Source organism: Mustela erminea, chromosome 15 (assembly GCF_009829155.1).
Source record: "Mustela erminea isolate mMusErm1 chromosome 15, mMusErm1.Pri, whole genome shotgun sequence".
NCBI lineage: Eukaryota > Metazoa > Chordata > Mammalia > Carnivora > Mustelidae > Mustela > Mustela erminea.
In genome coordinates this window covers 77,991,339-78,013,148 of record NC_045628.1, presented here as the reverse complement: position 1 = coordinate 78,013,148, position 21,810 = coordinate 77,991,339, and the positions used below count along the sequence as shown (strand labels likewise).

The 21,810-nt window shown below is 40.3% G+C and overlaps 1 protein-coding gene and 1 pseudogene across 2 annotated transcripts in view; both read right to left on the bottom strand.

Moving 5' to 3' along the window:
* The window catches only part of LOC116574510 (ral guanine nucleotide dissociation stimulator-like), a 492,075-nt gene that overhangs the window by 47,179 nt on the left and 423,086 nt on the right, over window positions 1–21,810 (bottom strand). The gene's annotated exons all lie outside the window — the stretch shown is intronic.
* On the bottom strand, window positions 1,379–21,239 carry LOC116574106 (annotated as a pseudogene).

Below are 21,810 nucleotides of genomic sequence, written 5' to 3'. Positions count from 1 at the left end.
AATATCTCGTCCTTGTTCTGCAGATGTGACAAGTTGTTTCATGCAACCTCCTATTACTGTCCCTTGGCACCAAAAAATAACGCATTCAGCTATCATATTATTCATTGAATATTTACTGGAAACCTACCACTCTGGGTGCAAGCACTAGGCCGGAAGCCTAAGTACAAAGTCATGAAATGCAGCTACAGGGGCACCTGGGTGGCTCAGTCATTAAGTGTCTGCCTTTGGATCTGGTCATGATCCCAGGATCCTGGGATCGAGACCCACACTGGGCTCTTTGCTCGATGGGAAGCCTGGTTTTCCCTCTCCCAACTCCCCTTGCTTGTGCTCCCTCTCCCATTATGTCTCTGTCAAATAAATAAATAAAATCTTAAAAAAAAAATGAAGTGCAGTTACAGCCACAAGCAGTGGTCCTTCCACCAGGGGTGACAACTAGCTCTGTGACATGGGTCAAGTGTCCCAGAAATGCTGCAGGCGTAGAAGAGGCCTCAGAGTGGGCAGCCCGGGGGCTGAACAGAGCATATGACTTGGGTCTTGAAAAATGAGTTAGTGATCTTTTAGGAGATAAAAATATTGCAGGCACAGGGAATAGTTCCGGCGAAGGCAGGAAGGCCCGCAAGAACCTGGCATATATGGAGAATAGCAGACTGTTCTGCTGAATGGGCCTTCAGCCCCACTGTGTAAGGTGATGTGTAAACCTGTGTGAGTGTGTGTGTTGGGGGCGATGATAAGGCTGGAGAGGTGGTCAAGAATCTTTTAGTTTTTAAGATTTTATTTATTTATTTGACAGAGAGAGAGAGAGAAAGATTAACAGCAAGAGAGGGAATACAAGCAGGGGGAGTGGGAGAGGGAGAAGCAGGCTTCCCGCTGAGCAGGGAGCCCAATGCAGGACTCGATCCCAGGACCCTGGGATCATGATCTAAGCTGAAGGCAGACGCTTAACCAGAGCCACCCAGGCACTCTGAGGTGGTAAAGAATCTTGATGCCATGCCTCATTTATATTTTATCTGGCGGCTAAGGGGAACACAGCTGAGGTTTTTCAACCTATGGAAATAAATGATTAGGGTTGGTTTTCGTCAGGTTGTTCTGGTGTAAAGAAAGAATTAGAGGGGTGTCAGTCCAGAGGCCAAGAAACCGGTCTCACCTCCACTTGCCTGCCAGTCTAGGCAAGAGAGCTGTACAGGCCTGGACTCTGGCAGAGTGATGCTTCAGAGAAAAACAGGAGAGAGAACTGATCGGATTCGAGGGTCAGGGAGAAAGAGCAGGAAGGAGAAATTGGGGGTGGGGGAGGGGAGAAGGAACACAGAGAGAGGGAGACTCTTAAGCAGGTTCCATGCCCAGCACGAAGCCCAATACAGGTTCCAACGTGGGGCTCAATCCCACGACCCTGAAATCATGACCGGAGCCAAAATCAAGAATCTGACACTTAAGAGACTGAGCCACCCCGGCACCCCGGGAAGGAGAATGTTTAGGCAACTCTAGGTAGGGTGTACTTACTGACATGAGGAATTTCTGTTTTCTAATGCAGGTAGAGAGGGTAGACTTCCATTTGCACCATAAATAAAACAGCCATTCATGTTTCCAACTTGTTAACACCAGCATACTATGAACCCCTTTCCTTGAAAATCACATGGTATCAATTTCATGCCGGTGGCAATGTGCCCTAGTTGACAGACATCCTGCAGTTGCTCAAATCTTTTCTCCTCCACATTCTTTCTTCCACAACAGATTCCCTCTACATCAGCCCCCCTAGTACCACAAAACACCGAGAGGAGTTCAGACTGAAGGCAAGCATGGAGCCGTTCTGGGCTCTGGTGCAAGTCTGATTTCTATAAAAAGGCATTTATAAAACAAGGAGCAATGCTGCCATTTTGCCTTTAATGGAAAAGTGGCTAGTGGTTACAGTAAAAAAACAATCATTTTATTTAAAAAAAATCTCTACCAACTTCTAGGCAATCACTGGGTTTTCAGAAATACACTTATACTTGAAAACCAATAGTCTGTATAAAAATAAACTTTGAATGTGCAATTAAAAAGGGAGGTGCCCTGTCCTTTTCAGCTGCACAAATGCACAGTAAAAAGGAGGCAAGTTGGTGTGAGATGGGTTTACCCCAGTGCAGAGGGGGATTTCACTTTGGAAGACAAAGCCTGTTTGAAGCGCCTCTTGAGGTCTTGCATGTTGGGAGAGCGCGGCCGGGGAATGATGGAGGCCCTCCTCCTCTCCCCGCTGAGGCTGTGCAGCTTGCTCACCTCTTTACAGAGATACTGAAACACATCACAGACATCCTCATAGTTTTCACTGGTGGAAATTTCAAGGAACAGGCTGCCCAGTTCATTGTCCAGTTGAATGCCATCATGCGTTTGCACCTGACGGGCATGAAGAAGGTCTCCCTTGTTGCCCATGATGATGACAGGGGCCCTAGAGTCAGGATGGACCTTCCGGATGTGGTGGTAAAGGGGGCAGATGGACTGGTAGCTGTCGTAGTCTGTGATGGAGTAGACCAGCAGAAAGCCCTCTGCCCACTGCATGCACTTGGACAGGGAATCAACTACTTGGGTCAGGTTGTCTTGGACCTGAGAAAGATCAAAATGAGTCTGGATCAAGGAAGCCCTCAGTGGGAGAGGACTCAAAATAACAACAGAAAAACGCTTGTAAAAACGCATTCAAAAGAGAAATCTTAAATACAGTTTGTAGATGCTACCTAACTTCTGCAGGAGGAGGCTTTGGATGCAGGAAGAGCAAGCTCCCTGCCTGGGTTATTTTATGGCTGTTGCCAATGCATTATCCTTAAACCCCTGCTTGGCGGATATTCTGTGGCGAGCCCTGGCTGACTGCAAAATGACTTCACTGAGAACTTTCAAAGAAGAATGGCACAATCTTTAGGGAACTGAAAATAAAACTTTGAAAATAAGCCAAGATAAATATCTTGGCTCTCCCATCAAAAAACTAAGCTCTAAGACCCTACACAAATCCATTTCCCTTTCAGTTTGTAGAATCTCTTAATCTAACACCTATTTCCTCTCCCAGGGCCTGAGCTTTGACAAAGGAAAGAGGCTGCATGAGGCTGGCTGAGGACTTTCTGCCCAGCAGAGGGGTGAAGAGCCCAGGCTCTGGAGAGAGAGTCCTGGGTGTGAACCTCTGTCAACCTTTTCCAGCTACTTGACTGTCGGCAAGTTTCTTAATCTTTCTAAGACTTAGTTATCTCGTGCATCAAACAGGAATAACAATGACAACACTTACCTTACAGGGCTATAAGATTCAATACTACAATCCCAAGCACTTAGCACTGTGCCTGGCAGCTCTCACATTCATTCATCAAATATTTACTGAGACCTTACTCTGAACACAAGGCACTGTTACGGCGGCTGCCAGGGATGTACAGTAAATGCAACAGGCCCCTCACCCCCACCCTTTCACGGAGTTTGCATAAATATCGTGTTAGGTAGACATAAGTGCTGCAGAGGAAAAATAGAGCAGAGCCATCTAATGACAGGACTGGACTCAAGGGGTGTGTGTGGAATGGATGCTCAGAGCCAGCTGTCATCTCCGTGTGTTGAACTGGATGACTCAGGTCTGGTCCCTGTAATTAGAGTAACAAAACAGAGCTATCAGTGGCGAGATGGTCAAAGGGATGCTTCAGTCGAGATCTGGCTGGTACATGCCCAGTTAGTAAACAAGTATTTCAGTTTCTGTGGGCCACACGGCCTCTGTCACAGTGACTCAACACTGCCACCGGGGCTCACAGGCAGCCACGGAGGGGGTGCAGACAGAAGAATGCAGCCACGTTCCAGGGAGACTCGATTTACAAGAGAGGACAAAGGCTGGGGGTTTGGAGCTGACCTCTGGTCAAGATCGTGTCCATCACAATAAACATGAATCACATTATATGATCTCCCAAGACTCACTTTAATCTTCCATCATAATAAGCAGGAGTTCCCAAGACGATGGTTTTAATGAAGAAAGGCTGATTGGTGTGGTTCTCTTCATATCCACCAACAATACTAAAGCCCCAACTTCCCAAGTAGCTTCTTCGTAAAACAATATCATGGCAGCTATAAAGGGCACTATCACAAACACAAAAGGTCAAGAAAAAGTTAGTGGGGCGGCTTCTATAGCCTGTTCACCTTTGCTTCATTCCATACTTACCCTTATCGCTGCTGGGAAACAGAAAAGGGCTGTTTTATTTCCTTCTGAACACATTATTCTGACAGCCCATTTTCCAGCACAGACTCAGTCATAAGTAGACTGGAATTTGTCCAACACTGTCCCGTCTTCTTTTCCCAAATGAACACACACACACACACACACACACACAGCTAAACACACCTGGTTACAAGTCACACCACAGAAAGTCATATAAAATGGTTCTGTGCCTGCGTTTTCTCTTTGCACCGTCAACAATGTCCTCAATTTGGATATCCATCTGTATCTACAGAGTTTGTATCTACAAAAAGGTGGTACACAAGGGATCTAGTCCTGCTAATCTCAGCACTCAAATGAAAGAAACATAGAAAATGTTCTCTCTTCTTCATCTATGTGAGGAGTTATTTGTTGTTTTTTCCTCCTTCACTTACAATGCACTCATTTTAAGGGAGATTGATTGACAAAATAGAGAATTCAATCTAGAAAACACTAATGAAAATCATCTTTCTTTCTCCATACAGCTTTTTTTTTTTTTTACTTTTTTTTAACCAGGGACTCTGAAATGCTTCAGTTAAAATACCATTGTCAGTTGGCAAATGTGACATCAGAACTCAATGAATAAAAACTTAAAAATAGAAGAAAACTAAGGGATACAGAAAAAATATATCCTTGTAAGATCGAAGTATTTTTCATTTTTAGATGAAACTGGACCTAGTCATCTAAGGTAAGGTTTCCTGTTTTTAATCTATTAAAAGGACTTCTTAATAAAGCCAATTCTGTAAGCGATATATAAAATGTTAGAACTTTTAATCTGGTCCAGTTTCTTAGCTCACCAATAAGAAAGGACTTTTAAAAAGTCTTCTGGCATAGAGCAGGGTCCCAGGGTCCCCTGGTATTTTAGAGACGATATAGGTTATTTTCATTATTCTGAATCTTCTGCAAAATACAAACAACGAAACAGCACAACACAAAACAAATAACTGTTTTGTCTGGTACACCTGCCAGCCAACTGCAGAGAAAGACTCTCCCTTTTGAGAAAGAGCAGAGCTGCTACCCTGTGTGTTTTGCGACATGCTGGAAAGAGCCGCCGGTACCCACAGAGCAGTGGCCCTCCTAATACCTGGTTGTGTATACCTGTCTGCACACAACACACGACCCCCAGGAGTCCACAGAATAGTGACCTTGGACTGATAGACACTCTTTCAATACAGGCAGACCCCCCAAATAGATTTCATTATCCCATGTACTGTTCATCTGAAATATCATTGTTCTTCGTGATTCATCTGAAAATGCTCTGAACACAAGTGGTAAAGAGCTGACTGCAGAGCTGGCCCGGAACACGAGGTAACAAGAACTAAAGGAGGGCCAGCACGGCCTGGCCACCAGCAGTGGTGTGCACACGCTCAGCTCCTGCATCGCTGAGGAGACCACTTCTCCCCCACTGGTGTGGGACGGGGCCTTTCTGACATGCTGGGTTTCAAGTGACAGGTCAGTGTATCAGGCTGAGTACTCCAGAGGATAAATGAGTTCCCTCTGCTGGCTGACCCCTCACCATTAGGTAGAACGGCCATGGTTTCATAGCAACCATTCCAATCTATGCCTACAGGGCCCTGAGATACGAATTCTGTTACTGTTTCAGGCCTTTTTGGTCTTTTTCACTACCATAAGGACAAGTCAGTTAGTTAGATGGTAGACAGATGAATTCCATTCATCCTGACTTTTTCTGCTATTCTTATGTGAAAGTACTTTAATATATATATATATATATATATATATATATATATATATATATATATAATCACATAGCACTATACAAATGCTAGTTATTACAAATTACATCCAAATGAAACTAGATGTCTCAGAAACTGGCATTCTTATTGTTTATGTTTATTTAAAAAAATCAGTCATTTTCCTACTTGGCTCAGAATCAGAATGTTTCATCATAGTTCAGGTTTAGGATTCCTCTAAAGTGATCTAGAAACAAAGACAGTAATACCACATTCTTCCAACTTCAATACCGAAGTATATACAACACTCATCAGGAGCTGAAACACTTTCATGACCAGACAATGAACAACTACAGAATGTCCTGGTGGGTTACAGTCCCGAAGGTGGTGAGAAGACCTACTCTCGGACACCAGTGGTTTGGCTGAAAGAGTCTCTCATGTCCAGTAAAAACTGAGTTTTGACATCCTGCCTTTTTAGAGAGAGTTAACAAGATTAAGAAAGGGGTTTTAGAAAAGCTTCTCAAAAGGCCCCACACTTTGACCTGTTTTTTCTGGTGAAAAATGCACATGAAGTCTCAGCATGTACACGTGGTGGTAAATGACAGCTTTTCTAAAGCAAGAGCATGAACATCCAAATCTCATGGCTGGTCCACTTGAGAACCTTGTTAATAGTAATGGACAGAATGGCTTTATTCATTTTTATAAACAGATACACCAAGTCTTTTTAGCTTAGTTCTTACTATTAAATTTACCTTTAATAAGGTAAATGGTTTATTTTTTAAGAATGTTTTAATTTTTTAAAAATTAAAAAAAAAATCTTTTTTACAAACTCATGGCCCAGAGATCAAGACCTGAGCTGAGATCAGAGTTGGATGCTTAACCGACTGAGCCACCTAGATGCCCCTTAAATTTATCTTTTAAAATATAATAACCTAAGGGAAAAAAATACCCTTTTCTTCTATAACTTGATATGCCATTGCCACTTTCATCTCTGACCAGGACCTTCCCCCTCACAACCTGGACGAATGAATTTACTGTGTTCCATACTGAGAAATGTTGTCACTACGATTATTCCATGAACTGCTGAAACGCTGTCAGTACCTTGGAAGCCCAAGCCACATGACCTATGACGGGGACCAGCTGGAGTCATACTCATTCTCGCTGAAGGGGCCTGGCTGCTCTTCGGTAGCCTGGGCTGCCTCCTCGACAATCTGGACCTCAAGTGCTTTCAGGACAACAGCAGGGGACACGGCGCTGGCTTTTAGCATAGCCATGGCCTCACTGTGACTTCAATTGGTCAAATCAATGCCATTGATATTCAGCAATATATCACCTGTCCAAAGGAATAAACAAGAAAAATAAGATGAGCTACCAAGTCATTATCTTCCCTATACATTCTGTTATTTGTAATTTTTTCACATCTCTGTCATTCTTACGATATCGAGGGGAAAATCCAATTCATGGAAAACATTCCATAACAACTCAAAACTTTAAGATAATTTCATCATATATAGGAAAAAATGTGGCTTGAGGCACTGTGATTCGACTGGAAGTCCAAGTCATTAGACCTCGTTTTGCTAATGTGTAGGACCTGGCATGTTCATTTCTCTTCTTTGGGCTTCAGTGATTTCTATAGTTCTTTCCTGTTCAAAAATTATTTGATCTTTTGCTCTTAGAAATGAATTTTTAACATATCCTGTTTTAGAGTTACACAGTTTTATAGATAAAGATAGTCCTACAGAGTTTGCTCAGCATGAATGTATCAAAATACTTAAAGAGAAGAGATCCTTGGGTCTACACAAAGAAATGAAACTTGTGATTTGAGCATCTTTTCCTTAAGGAAGAAAAAAATGTGCTTGTTGCCTTGCCAAGTAATATAATAATAATAATAAAAAAAGGGCAACGAGGATTATATAAAAGGTTAGGAAGGAAAAGATGAGTGTTCTATTTTTTAGAGGGTCTTTTCCAACATAAAATAATCCAATGATCTAAAAAAACATTAGAAAATAACGGAAAGGGCTCCTGGTTGGCTCAGTGGGTTAAAGCCTCTCTGCCTGTAGCTCAGGTCATGATCCCAGGGTCCTAGGATCGAGCCCGCATCAGGCTCTGCTCAGCCGGAAGCCTGCTTCCCCCCACCCCGCCTGGCTCTCTGCCTACTTGTAATCTCTGTCTGTCAAATAAATAAATAAAATCTTAAAAAAAAAACAGAAACATCATCAAACTGCAGCAATTTTCCTTCCCATTAGGCATTTTTCTAACCTTAGAGAGAGGTTTTACACTTATATATGGAAGGGACATTTTAAAAGATTTTAAAAAAATCATATTTAATAGAAAATTTGGGGAATATTTGTTATTTTGTTCAAACATGAGTTGCATGCAGGGAGAAGATGGGAACAGTTTCACTGTTCCCAGCCCTCCCTATCTTACCTCTTTTGATGCGGCCATCACGTGCCAGACAGCCATGAGCTGGCACACTGCTTACAAAGATGGGCAGTTCACCACTCTTGCTTCCTCTGCCCCCCCGCCACTGTCATTCCCAGGGACTCATGTGGTTCCTTCTTTACAGTAATGTGTTTTTCTTGGCATGTAACACACTGGGTAAGATCCTAACACATGAGAAGAAAATTTATTGGAAAATAAATAATACATAGCTGAAGTAAAGTAAGGAAACTGAAGGAAAAAATACCATGGCAATGATAAAGTCACTGTTAAAATCAGTTACTGTAGAAATAATACACAGTTCTTCATGGTACAAACATGACACCGAACACTGGGGATCACAATGTCAGACTTTGACTGCTGTATTTTCATATGACTATGTATGGAACAGAAAAAACTCAGGACTGTTGACATATGGAAGTCAAAATAAGGCCAATTCTACAAAAGTAAATAATGCATTTGAGTTTTAAGATTCTGAAGACACGCTAATTAATTTTATTTCTCTCTCTCTCTCCTCTATTCTTTGAAAGAAATGGTGACAGAATAGTACAAAAGTAAAGTGTAGATTTTGTTAACTGCCAGAAAAAAGCTATAGATCTTCTGTTTCTTACTCATGAGAATGCTCGGTCATGAAACGGGTGCAAACTGATCTTCAAAACCTTCACGGAAAGCTATAAGGATATGAAATAACTGAATTTTTGAAAAAGTTAAGGAAGAGGAAAAATTTCCAACAAACTGTGTTCTCAGGAAAAAGCAATTTTTACCGATATTTTTTGTTTCTATTTATGGGGACACTGCTAGAAGAAAAGGAAAATTTAAAACATCACCTTTTTTTAAATTAGAATGCTATAAAAAACAAGGTGTACCTATGCAATATTAATATTAAAATAGCAATAGTAACTAACAGTTATTGAAGATTTACTATGTGTAAAGCAAATGGCTTCACATGTATTATTTCATTTTAATGGTTTCATTACATTTCATTACAATGGTCCTGAGTGTAAATCCTATGGTTGGCCCCATTTTATAAACAAGGGAATAGCCTTATTAGAAAGGTCATGTAATTTGCTCCAAATTATATAGCTATGCATGATCACACTGGGATTTGAAGTGATTCAAGTTTAAAAAAAATACACATATACACACATAGTGTATATACATAAACATGCATTCATATGTAGCTGTGTATGTTCATACAGCATGATGCTATATGCATCCACACTACAAGGGTGCTATCCCATTAAGTGTAATAATGGAAGCTCCTATCTCAAAAGGTTCCTTAACACATATACTATAAGAGCATACTGTAGATAACAAGATAACTATTACCACGACTAACAATATCAACAGTAGAACTAGATGAATTCTTCTGCTAGAACTGTAACATTTCCTTTAGTGACACTGCTTCAGAGTGGACAGGTACGACGTGTCAGTCAAGCCCTGGACCTGCAGGGGTGTCTGCTCTTCTCTGCTCCTGAAACCCACACTCTGAAATTTTCTTGAGGGCACTACTTAAATAGCCTAGAGTTCCTAGAATGTTGACCTCATAGAAAACCTGTAAACGTCTACAGGTGGTATTGTAGCATATGACATCTATGTTCTCATCCTTCAAAACTGGGCAAGACCCACGTTATTATGAAGACAATCCAGGTAAACTCAGCTGGGAGCACACTGACTTCAACGCTTGTGTCTGTCAGGTATCGAGTCAATTAGAGGTGGTTGTTTTATTCCTCTATATGGCTGAGATGTATGCATTTTAGCCAAACTTCACAGATTACTCTTGGTATACTTCATGGAAACTTCTAAGGGCTTAACACTGTATGAATGTTTCCAAGCAGGGGCTACGCAGGGGCTTAGTAATAGAGTAATGTGTGCTTTAATTTTTAACAATGATTATCCTCTGAACAGGTTGTTTTGATAATTTGTATTTGTTTTCCCTAGGAGACCTTTATTTTTTTAAATTAGGATTTGACATCACAAATGCTGTATGTTAATGGTAAATTGCTAAATTAATGCTTAAAGTTACATTTCATGTGGCTGTTCTAACAATCAGGTTTACAGAGCACCTAGAGTACGAATTCAGCATTGCTATTTAAAACACCACCACTTAAAATTAAGGAATAGGAACTAGTAAAAAGAAAAATATATGTGCCCAAAACAAACAAAAGGACATAAATAGTCCTCTATATGAATGCTGAAATGGTTAAGTAGTTCTTAAAACAGTCTTAAAATTGTAGTGTTGTCTTTGAGCACCCATATTTCAACTTTCTGTAGAATTCATGGATTCAGTTACCAACTTTTGCCTTAATTATGATTCTTTAGGAATATGTATATATATGTAACTTGTAAAGCAAGGACCAGCGATATGAACAACTCCTATTCAAATTCCTTTTCGAAACAATAACTGCTTTTTGTAGTCATCATTGTGAAAGCAAAATTATAGGTTCCCTTCACACATTTTGTTTTCTGTTCAAAAATAAGAATAAGTTTGTGCTTATAATTTCTTAAAAGTTTTAACTGACCAAAGACCAGTGACAAGTCTATACTTCAGCTCAGAAAACCAGATAAACCTGATGGGCCAAAAATACTTGTGCCTTTAAATGATGCTTTCTTGGGCTCCTGTGACATTACAGAGTTATTCTCTCAAATTGTACTTACATTAAGAAGCCACTTTAAGCTAAACACGTGTTTAGCTTAAACATGTGTTTCTCAAGTCATGTGTTTCTCCTTAAGTAAAATTAAATTGCTTTGCTAAATAAAAACTTATTTACTGGTCTACTTAAAAACTATAGGAAGTAAAAACAAACAAACAAAGGAACAAAAAAACTATAGGAAGTTTCCGATGTGTGATTTTTCACACAGTTGGTAAATAGCATCGTTTTAAAAATTCTGGCCTACTAGAAGTTGAGTTCAAATGAAAGATCAAATGAAGTAAATAATACTGAGAACACAGTAAAGTGCCACTGTTTTTTGATTTCTACTGATTTCTGCATCCAAAGTGAGACAGCATCAGAATTTCTGGCACAGATAAATGACCTAGGAATATATTATAAAAGCACTGAAATATGAAAGATGCAGCAAAAAGCTCAACATATGGGAATTTAAAACGATCTAGGGTAGTATTCCTATAAACTGTAACATAAAAAGAAATGCTTTATGTGTTTTGCATGTACCTATCAGAAAGTATGATTTATGCTTCATATTCACATAGAGAATTCTGTTGTTGTAGGCAACCTGCCCAACCGCTAAGTATGGACTTGTTGGTCATTGTCTTTTTTTCAGTTACATAACCTCCTGTTACAACTGAATGAGCAAACCAAGATAAATCCCACTTTCAAGCAGGAACAAACAAAGAAGTCTTTCTAGAAGATCAAACACTTCTCATCAATCTGGCAGAGGGACCTTCTTACTAAGAAACCACCCCTACTGGCTGAGGAACAGACTGTACAGGGACCCTCAAGGTAGCCAAACACACATTCCACACCCCCAAACACCTGTGTTCACCTTTTCCAACAGAGTAACAGCCCTCATTTAAATCTTACCAGTTTGTAACAAGGATTCCCTGAGGGCAGATGAATGAAAACATGCAAACTCAAGGCCTCACCTTGTGTGAGCTGGGTCTGTTGTGGTACAGCGGCTGTGCATGGTGCTGGCTGGTACTCTGAGCTCCTGCGTCTTGGACAGGGTTACCAGGCTGGGATTTCCCCGGCCTAGCAATTGTTAAATCCACCCTCTCGCCACTAGGCTGGAGAAAACACACATATATAACCACCAGTCATTAATGATGCTTCTCACTTAAAAAAATTATAGGGAGCGTCATTTTCAATGCACTTATCATCGCTGTATCAGAGCCTCACCTGAGTGGGGACTGCAGGCCCCTGCAAGGGAAGGGGCAGACGAGGGAGTTCATTTCAGGAGCTAATACTTTAAACTTCTGCAGGTAAAAGAGCCACACACAGACCTCTTGGGTAAACCTTCCCTAACCCTGGAAATACCAAGGACATAACCAAAGCAAAGCCTGGGTTCTGATCTCCCCATGATATCTTGAAGGCTAACTGTCTTTTTATACTTCCCTCCCCTGCAGAATTGGCCTTGGCACTGAGAGAAAGAGAGCAAAGAAGATAAAAGGATGAACGGATTCAAAACTGGATTACAATCCTTTGTGATTTCTGAAATAAATTCCAAGATGGCTACTTTGAGAGTGATAATCAATGAAACTATGTGTAGCTCTGTTTCCACACACTACAGGTTCGAATCGAAAATAGGGATGAGCCTAAACAGTCCTGAGAAGAATGATAACAAAGGTCCTGTAAAACAGGATTAGTATTTATATACATTACAAATTGGGTGCGTATATATGTCATACGTGCACTCACACATAAATGTAATTTTAGAGGTGAGGACAACCACGTTGAATTTAGAGGTCCATTATCTGTATTTATAGATCTAGATCTGAAACACCGATTCACATCTGTTATCCTTTTTAAAGCTATTTTATCTTTGCTTTTAATGTACAGGCCTGGTCTACTTGATGCTGATTCTTGGTCATGACTACAACTTTCCAAGTATACTATCATTTCTATGGGAAAATTTGACAGCCTGCTTTCAAGAAGCTGTGGTGGAAAGTAGAACCCTCCCCCATGACTGCAGTCAGTAATGTTAAGAAATCACTCCAGTTTCAGTTCTCAAGTTGGAAAAGGAGTGAAAACCATAATCTTAAAAAAAGATTTTATTTATTTATTTGAGAGTGAAAGCGAGAGGGCAGGGTGGAGGGGCAAAGGAAGAGGGAGAAGCAGACTCCTCGCGGAGCAGGGAGCCCGATGTAGGATCTGAGCCGAAGGCAGATGCTGAACCGCGGAGCCACCCAAGTGCCTGAGTGATAACCAATTTTAAGGCCCTATTAAAGTCATTTACTTATTCAAGTATTTCATTAAACTAGTTTCAGACAATTCTACAAAATAACTGAAAGAATAACACTTCTCATGTGGCCAGAGTCTGGGGATTTGATCTAACAGGTAAATGCCAAAGTAGAACACTTACAATCCAGATATTTGAGATTCTGACACTTCCGAGTATTAGATCACACGGTGTGAAGGGTGAGAAGCCCCTCTGTGATCTCATTTCAATGTTAAGAATTGTTTGCTTTACTGCCTAACCCTCACCACTACCAAATACTCTATAACCAGTAATTTAGCTTTACTGGAAAGACCCCTGCTCATGCAAACCTATTAGCAAACAAATCCCTGATCTTTTTTGATTTCTTAAAAGACAAAATTCTGGGTGTGTGATGGAAGTGGACATATAAGCTTTAAATGATGGGCCAACATTTGGGTTTAGGCTAACTGCCTATCTAACACTTCAGGGTTTCAAGCACAACAAAAGAATTCTGTTGAAGTCAAGATTTTTAAAAATGCAGGATGCCTAAACGACAATACCTGTATTTCATAAAAAAGTGGCATGCCCTATTGCTGGGAGTATATATTGGTATGATCTTTCTAGAGGGAAGTTTAGCAAAATGTCTAAACTTGAAAACAAAACATTAAAGTCTGTTGACAGGGGAGTGTTTACGTAAGTTTTAGCACAACACGCCTACTATACAGCTATATCATGGTGCATCTATTTTCAGGGTAAGAAGTCCACAACATACAGCTGACGTAAAGAAAGGGTGGCAAACTCAGAATTTGCAAGCTGACTGCATGTGTAAGTACCTATGTAAATATGTACCTGTTTATTTGTAGGCATATACAGAAAAATGACGATGTTCTTCAAAACTTTAATGTCACTATCTTATGGACTTTACACTGACTGTGATTTTGACTTCCTTTTTCATTTTCTGTATTTTGTCTTCCTTAGTCTCCTTTTCAGACATGGAATACATGTTATTCTCAGAATCCAAAACATTAAGATGTTTTTCACAAAGAAACAACTTGAGCAATATATTATATTTGGTATCATATATAAGTATCTGTATCCAATTTTTTTAAACATCAAGTCTGGGACAAGAGACCAATGCCTGAATCTCTCTCCTAATGCAAGATGGCTACGGGTGTGTGTGTTCCCATAGTTATAATGAACCAAACATTTGTGAAAAAGAGTAACTTAAATGGGATTTAAATTTGGGTTTTCTTACACAGTAGCTTAAATCTTCATTGTTACTCAATTCTGTTTACTATACACATTTCTCAGTGACTATCAAACTACCTTAATTCCTGATGCTCGATTATGTTACTGCTTGGTTTCCTTTATGTCAGAGTGTTTTCTTGTGCTTACTTAAAACAAAACAAAACACCATACACATCTTTGTTTCACCCCTATCACTGTAGGAGATACCCATATCATTAAATGCTCTGGTAGGTTATAGAACCAGAAGGTCTGCTCTGGATGATTTTCTACTTTTTCTATCTTATTTTTAAAAAAATTTTTTAAAGCTATTTTCTTTTTTTAAAGATTTTATTATTTATTTATTTGTTTGTTTGTTTGTTTGTTTGACAGAAAGCAAGAGAAGGAACACAAGCAGGGGGAGTGGGAGAGGGAGAAGCAGATTCCTGGCTGAGCAGAGAGCCCCGATGTGAAACTGGATGCCAGGACCCTGGGATCATGCCTGAGCCGAAGGCAGATGCTTAATGACTGAGTCCACCCAGGTGCCCCTCTACTTTACCTATTTTAATGCTCTTATTGAAAATTTTTTTTCTCTAATAATAACCATCTTTACTTCACAGGGATACTGTAAGAACACAAGTTATGATGTGTTTGAAATGCTCTGAATGCTTTATAAAAAAGGCAGTACAGGGACGCCTGGTGGCTCAGTTGGTTAAGCAGCTGCCTTTGGCTCAGGTCATGATCCCAGCGTCCTGGGATCGAGTCCCGCATCGGGCTCCTTGCCCGGCAGGGAGCCTGCTTCTCCCTCTGCCTCTGCCTGCCATTCTGTCTGCCTGTGCTTGCTCTCTCACCCTCTCTCTCTGATAAATAAATAAAATCTTAAAAAAAGGCACTACAGAGATAATGAGTTATTCTCAATAAAAATTGATTTTCCCCACTTGTATACAGCTGAAGCGGAGAGTGAAAGTTACAAGAGCAGGGAAGTCACAACTTTGGAACCACAGCTCCTTCAAGCTTTGCTTGTCTCACCTGTTAAATGTGGACATAAACGTGTTTTTTATGTATGGGCTTAGGTGGAGCCCATGGAGCAAATGAAAAACCCATGTGAAAATATAGAGCCTTCACTCTATAAAGAGCAAGGCTAAATGTTCACAGGGATACAGTTTTCCAGACAGGATTTTATCTGTAATGATAAAATAATCTCTTGTGCATTTTGAAGGATTTGGGGAGCCATGTTTGATTTCCCCCATGAAATATCAAATATCCCTCAGGTTCTCATGTTACAAAAACATCGACATAAAGGCTGAGCACGTGAAATGAATATCCGCGTGTACCTGAATGATCTGGGTGGTAAGCTCAGGGGTTCCGTGATTCAGGTCGTGTCCATTGATGGCGAGCACTCGGCCATTGCTGCTCAGCCTTCCATCCTGTGCAGCCAGGCCCTCTTCCAACAGATAAAGGATAAAAACTCCTGGTTCATCGGTCCTTCGAATGAGTTTAATGCCAAGTTGTTCACCAGAGTACCGTTTGTGAAGGACCACGTGGAAGACCTCTTCCCGGGGAGAGCTACTGTCGAAGTGGCTGTAGGTCCGGCCCCCAAAGCACCGCTCTCGCAGCACGGTCAGGTGCAGCGTGGAACAGGGCTGGGAAAGGGCGGCTCTGGCATAGTTGTGAGACACATTGCTGGTGTTACAGTTGTTGACCTGGAAGAAAAGAATTATGACCGAGGTGGGACAATCTTTTATCCTCTCAACTGGTAAACATTTATATGCTATTTCCAAAAGAAACTGACTTTGGAAAATGATATACAGTCATTATTTACAAAGAAAAGCCCTCTGAAGATGTTTTAAAATGCACAGTTCCTAAGCTTCACTCACAATGACTAGCACGAAGTAGAGAATGGCAGTTAGGATCTCAGGCTTCAGCGAGGGTGCTGAATCAGAGTCCGTGGTCCTGCCAGTAGCGGGATGTCTGAGTGTGTCCCCTGAGTGGTGAGATGGGTTTACTCTCCGCTTCACGGGACCAGGAGGAGAATGCAGAGACAGCAGCAGCATATGGCAAGTGCCAACAAAATACTAGTTCTAGTGGAACAGAAACTGAAGATCTACTGGATTGATGTGGCTTTTCCAAATGAAAAACACTTACCCTGGAAAAAATACACCGAGTTTTAATCTAAGAAAAGGGACACATTCCAGATACACAACCTGATCTCAGATCAGTCATTTTTACTTTAAAGAAAAGCAGGTAATTACAGTTTCACTCTGTTTAGCACTCAAGTGTAACATCTATCTAATACAACAAGCTTAACTCAGTACTCACGGAACATTTATTTACTAAACCTTATGGCCCTGAAAAGGAGTATAGTGACTGATCCTGGGACATGAACAGGACTAAGAAAATACACCCAGCTTCAGTTATTCACCTAGTCAGAGGAAGAGGTTGGCGCAATTCTGAGTATTTATCACAATTAGAATTCCTCTCCTCATCAGTCTGCACCAAGCAAGTGGGAAATCGACATTCTCTTGGATGCGTTATGTGGCAGGCTCTGGGTTAGGTGCTTGTGATTACCCAAACCCTTCGATCTTTTTCACGTGAGTCTATCTTAAGGAAAGCCTTCCCCCTTCCTACTCATCTCGGGTTGACAGTTTTGAGCACCACTATCTTGAATTTTATTGATTTGGGCCTGTTGACATCTTTTAAAATTCAGGCATCAAATGCAATAGATCTCACACATAAACTTGCTCTTCTCCCAGTTTTGCAACATCTGTGCATTTGGTTGCCATCCAGATCCTTGATGAAAAAGTTGAGTAACATAGGGTCAAGAACAGAACTTTAAGGCAGCTTCTAAAAAACCAGCCTGACATGGATTTGTTAGTCAAAACTCATCATTTCTGGCTATTCAGCTAAAAAGCCACTTATCTCTAGGTTCTTATTTTTCCAGTCTTAAATTCACATCTATCACAAATGACTTTACAAACATCTGGCTGGAATCCAGTGCTAGCCACGTGCAATTATGTAGCCTCACACCATCTTCATGATGTGGGTTGTGGAATAGCCTACAATCAGAGATTTTCCCTTCACAAAAGTGTGGTTGCCAGTGAAACACAGAGAAAGCAGAGACCAAATAAAATACTGTTGCTAGATGTTGTAGAAATAGCACCAACAGAGTAAACTTTACCACATCTTTAGCTAAATATATTTTGGACCAATGCAGTCAAGATACGACTGCAATTATTTTCCTTCAAAACCAAAAGTGAATAAATCACTGACTGACTCAGATCGCACTGTAAATTCGTACTCCTAATCATGTTCTGAAATTTGTATTATTTTTAATAGTAATATTGATGTAATCTCTTACACTATTTTATTCTTCAAACTGCTCAAAATGCTGCACTGTGAAAGGCCCTGAGTGTATATGGTTCTCCTTTTCAAATAGGTTATTTAATAGAATAACATGGATGTGTGGGTATATATATAAAACACACGCACACACACACACACACACACACACACACATATAATCAGTGTGGGAAAACCCAAGCCATGCACTGTTACTACATCTAGTTTGCTAAACTAAAAACACAGGCTAGCTAGCCCTTTGGTCTGTAAATAAACCATCTTAACGACTCCAAGGTATTTTCAAATTGGCTCACGGTATTATTTATGCAGCTCACAAAAAGTGGAAGATAACCAGGTAGTAAAAATATACTAAGGAGCCTTCTTTCCAAGTGTTTCCTTTTGAATGGCCATAAATACTACTCTGTATTTGGGCAAGTAGTGTGGCTTTACTTACTGCCTCCAGCATACCAGCCAAATGCCAATGAGGAAGTCAGGCCCACAAGAGGAGAGACCCTTTGTGAATTCAATAATCAGGTTATGTGCTCATAGTTTTTGTATCAATTTGAAATCATTAAACTGCATTTAAGATTGCCATTATTAGGGTTATTAATATGTATGCCTCCATAAACAATAGTAATGCACTGGAATGTCTACAATGCTGATTTATAGCTTTAAGTTAATTCCCCAAATTATAGCCATTATTTCAGATAATTAGCTTTTTATTTGACGTATACAGATTCAGTTATGTTATTAAACAATTCTCCAAAGCAGACCAGTAAAAAAGCCTATAGATGAAATATATTAGCAAACAAAACCCTATAGCAAACAAAACTATATATTAAATATATTTTTATACATTTTTGTATTTTTGCTAATGTATTAGCAAACTATATGTAATATATTAGTAAATCTGAGGTTACAGACTTAACCTCAATTATACTCAAAGAAATGCAAATAAGAACAAAGCATTTGTTTTTACCTTGAAAATTTAGAAAAAGCATGAGAAATATGTAAAATAAAATATGTAAAAAATAAGAAATATGTAAAATATGTAAAAAAAAATATGTAAAAAATTTAATATCCAAAGCTGGCACACTGCTGGTAGCAAAGAACAAAAGATGAAAATAAATGTATACTCAATTATAGCTAGAAAGGCCAGAAGTGGAGAAGAAAAGAACACTGTGTAAGCTGTAGGAAAGGGCCATCTGGCTCTTTTGGTCTTGGCCCCAAAGGTGTCAAAATGTCAAAACCAGCTACAAGAGTTCCTCCACGGAGAATCAGTTTAGGAGCTGGGGTAGAAGGAATACAGGGTAAGGTGTCCAGAGAGCTGTGCCAACCTCATGCAACCAGAGTACTACTAATATCATAAAAGGACAGCAAACACAGGAATGCGGTAAATAGCTAGCTATGGTAGGATCAGAAACTGGATTTTACATAAGCTGGATTAGTTATGCTTCCTGTATTCTCCTATTTCCTCTTCGGATTTAGTCAAGAACAAAACACTGGAAGTTCAGTCTGTGTCAGCCAGGCCAAGTGCAATGAAGGAGGGGTTTGGGGCCCAAGTGTCGAAGTGGAAATCACAAACTACAAGAGGCAGAATATGGATGGGCGTGGAAACCAAAGCCAGGAACCCCCAGTGGAAAGGTCAATCCTTGCTGCTCTTGGAGCCTAGTTTGTCTGTCTTCTCCTCTGGACATTTCTCTTGAAGAACTAAAAATCCTAGAGGTTCTAAGTTTTGTTTTAATGAAGAAGACAGCTATTCCCAACAGGATATCATAACCAAATCCACTCTTTTATTGACTCAGCAAGTATGTCCTGGGTATCGACTCCAGGCACAGCTCTGTGAGAAGCCTGTCCCACAGTACGTACTAATGGCGGCTGCCATCCCCAAAGGAAGACACTGCATTTGAATAACTCTCTGTGACCAATTATGTATTAAGTGGTGAAGAGAAGGAATGTCTTCAGCACTTAGTGTGAGAAGAGGTCTGAATGGGTGAAAATGGCAGGGCAGGGCTTTCTGGATGAAGGTGGGGAAGCTGTAGCACAATGGGGACAGGCTGGAATGTGGAGGGAAGCAAGGAGATTGCTATGTCTGGCTTTTCTGCTACATTATACATTCTATGAGGGCAGGGGTTGCTTTTTGCTCTTAATTATACCCTCAGCATCTGACCACCATGCCTATGATGTTTCAGAAATACACCGATGGCTACAGCTGAAAGAAAAAGCAAGGGTTAAGGCTGAGGGGACAGGTTGTGTAAGAGTCCACAGAGGACCCTGACTATTAGATTAATCAGTATGGACTTGATTCTCTGGTCCAATCTTCCCAGGGAAAGCAGAGTCACAGGTGAATTAAACTGACAATGGTCGTACTGGATTTCAGAGCACAGTAGGGAGGCAGGGGTATTGATTCTACTGGGTTAGACATGAAGCAGTGAGGGCACAGACCAGAGAGGTGGCAGGGAAAAGGGAAGGGGTGAATACCGACAGACCGTGGGGAAGGACCGAGCAGTGAAATCGAGGAGGCAAGGGTCCTTGAGCTTGGGTTCCTAGAAGACATCTTTTCTCATTCATGCCTATTTCTTCTCTCCTAAATATCCATTCTTTTAGCTTCAAGTACCACTTACACTAGTATGGGTCATATATCCAGGTCAATTTTCACATACACTCTAGAATTCACATGAACAGTGGAATTCTGGCCATCTAATGCTCATCAGTATGCCCTCTAATATAATATCATCTTGCCCGAAGCTAGTTCATTTGTTGGAGTAGCTATTTCTCTTTAAAGAGAAGAGGGAGAGGGTAGCACCAAGGATTAGTGCAGAGTCAGGCTGTTTGTGGATGAGAGTGCGTTTGAGAGCCAACAAGAGGTGGTCATGATTTCCGAATTCTATCTTAAATTCAATGGTATAAGTTTTAAGTAACTTGTGCTGTGTGACCTGTCTTTTCTAGATTATAGTAATCAGTGTTAGGATAAAGAAAAGGATAAATCAGACAACGAAGGTAACTGATGGATGGTACCCTGGGACTAGGGATACAGACAATAGGACAAGAGAATTTAGCAGTGAAGGTGGCCCCGAAATAGCCAACCATGGAGTACAAGCCAGGAGGAATTCAGCTGGCCTGGAGAGCCACGCACTGAGGCACACGTGGGATCAAATTTAAGATGGGGGGTAAAAATACATTCCATGAGTTTGGGGGAAATCAGAGAAATTACAGATAAATTCTGATCTGTTTTGCATAAAAAAACAGTAAAACTTACCTTTTTATAAGTCAGATTCCACAGTACCATAATTTCCTAAGTTTTAAATCGATGAATAAGAGCAAAAAAAGAGGCAAGTTAACAAAATAATTTAAAAAATTGATACCTGAAGAATTGGGTCTCCAGCAAGAAGTCTTCCATCTTTGGCGATCACCCCATCCCGATAGACTTCCTGGATAAAAATGTTGATCCGTGGCGTTTCATTGCCGCCCACAATGCTAATTCCTAGCATTGTGGAATATAAGGATTAGACCGGTGAATTTCAATTGTAGTAATTTCAACTTCCGGTAAACTAACTGGCTGTTGCATAGCTGCCAAGTTAAAAAAGAGAGAGAGAAAAATAGGTGGAAAGAAAAAACGTTTTATATTTTTATTATCTTCAGGTAAGTAAGTTATCATCTATCATTAGTGATGACCTTATGTTAATAGATGATTAATAACAAAGCAATACCACGGGATAAGAAAAATAGAATGACAAAAACACCAATAGTTAAGATTAGCAAAACACCTCCTCTTCGAAAGGTGATCAGTAAATAATCAACAAATAACTACTATGCATCAGATCACTAGGGACCACACAGTGATCTGATAAAGAAATATACAGACAATATCATCTTGTCCTAATTGATCAGAGAAAGTTTGACCCATGAAACAGCTGTAAACAGTGCAAGGCAGTACATATGAAATAAAAAAGACAAACTCTGTGACATACAATCACTGTAGTGGTGGACAAAGTAACCACATTAAGCAAGAAGAGAAAGGTCTTGATCTGAGCAGTAGGAGATAGAAGAATTGTTATAGCC